The sequence below is a fragment of the Gossypium hirsutum genome, chromosome A04 (genome assembly GCF_007990345.1).
Source record: "Gossypium hirsutum isolate 1008001.06 chromosome A04, Gossypium_hirsutum_v2.1, whole genome shotgun sequence".
NCBI lineage: Eukaryota > Viridiplantae > Streptophyta > Magnoliopsida > Malvales > Malvaceae > Gossypium > Gossypium hirsutum.
Window position 1 is genome coordinate 72,522,574 of NC_053427.1, and position 1,774 is coordinate 72,524,347.

The window sequence follows — 1,774 nt, forward strand, 5'->3', positions numbered from 1 at the left end:
GATTAATTCAACTGAGGGTTAGACGTTATTAGTCTCGAAAGAGATAATAATATAGGTTAGGGAGTCTCACGGATCAACTCAAGTGAATAAATCATCTGGTTCAAGTTAGATAACAAGTGAAATCTAGGTGGATTCCTCTTTGGGCGTCGTCTTTATCAAATACTTTTCTTCAAGTCTTTTTCCAAATTTTCTCTTCACTTTAGTTTAATTAGTTAATTAGTTTAGTTAATTAGTTTAATAAACAACCCCTCTTTATTTCTAGGTTAAATAATAAAAAGATAGTTATTACTAGTACTTTTGGTTCCCTTGGGTACGATATCCCGGTCTTGCCATTACTATACTATTGTTCAATAGGTGCGCTTGCCTTTTCGTCGTGATAATAGTTAGTCTAGGTTTGATCTTCATTATAAATATTTATTACTTGTTACGAATCACGCGATCAAGTTTTTGGCACCGTTGCCAGGGAACTAAGAAATTAGGAACGCTCAATTTTTATTACTTTAGCCATTTATTTTTCGTACAATTTAATTTAATTTTATGATTATTATTTATTTACTTTTTCTTTCTCTTGGCAGGTTTTTATAGTTTATGACTAATAGAAACCCGTCGAGACCATTACTTTTTTACGAAGAAATCGATCGCACAGTTCGTAGAAACCAAAGAGAAATAAGGCGCAGCTTAAGATACATAGAGAACGAGCAAGAAGACGATTCTCAACCTCTAACCGACAAGATGGATGAAAACCAAGGCAATCAGCTACCTCCTGCAATTACGGCTAATCAAAATCCTGTTCCACGCACTATGTATGATTATGCTAAACCTTCTTTAACAGGAACTAAATCTAGCATAGTTAGACCTACTGTAGCTGCAAATACTTTTGAATTAAAACCTAACACTATTCAGATGATACAGCAGTTTGTTCAGTTTGATGGTTTCCAGGACAAAGTTCCCAGCGCTCACTTAGCAAACTTTATGGAATTTTGCGATACATTTAAAATCAATGGCGTTTCTGATGATGCCATTCATCTTCGATTATTTCCTTTTTCATTGAGGAACAAAGCTAAACAGTGGTTGAACTCGTTACCATGAGGGTCAATTACTACTTGGGAACAAATGACCGAGAAATTTTTACTAAAATATTTTTCGCCGGCTAAAACAGCTAAATTACGTAATGATATCTCTTCTTTTATGCAGATGGATGTAGAAACACTTTACGATGCATGAGAGAGATACAAGGACTTACTGAGAAGGTGCCCTCACCATGGGTTACCGCTTTGGCTTCAAGTACAAACATTCCATAATGGTTTGTATCCCTAAACTCGGTAAATGGTTGACGCAGCTGCTGGCAGAACCATCAACAACAAAACACCTGAAGAGGCTTATAAATTCATTGAAGAAATGTCACTGAATAACTATCAGTGGCAAGTCATGAGAACTAAGCCAACAAAAATAGCCGGCGTCTATAACGTCGACTCAGTTACTATACTGTCAAATTAGGTAGAACTTCTCAATAAAAAGATTGATGGTTTACTTGGTTCTACGCAGGTACATCCAGCAATGAGGTGTGACTCAAGTGGAGGAGGTGTGCATACGGAATATCAATCCTTCAATCCCACAACTGAAGAGGAACAAGTCAACTATATGGGTAACAATAACTTTAGATCTCAAAATAACCCATACAGTAATACTTATAATGCAGGTTGAAGGAACCACCCAAATTTCTCCTGGGGTGGTCAAGGAAATCAAAAGCCACAAAATCTTCAGGGTTTTCAAC

At 36.4% G+C, this 1,774-nt stretch overlaps 1 non-coding gene across 1 annotated transcript; it reads right to left on the minus strand.

The window, feature by feature from the left end:
* Positions 1-1,161: 1,161 nt before the first annotated feature.
* On the minus strand, positions 1,162-1,268 carry LOC121228423 (small nucleolar RNA R71). The gene has a single exon (XR_005925999.1). It is a non-coding gene; the product is annotated as a small nucleolar RNA R71 (small nucleolar RNA).
* Between the last annotated feature and the right edge of the window lie 506 nt (positions 1,269-1,774).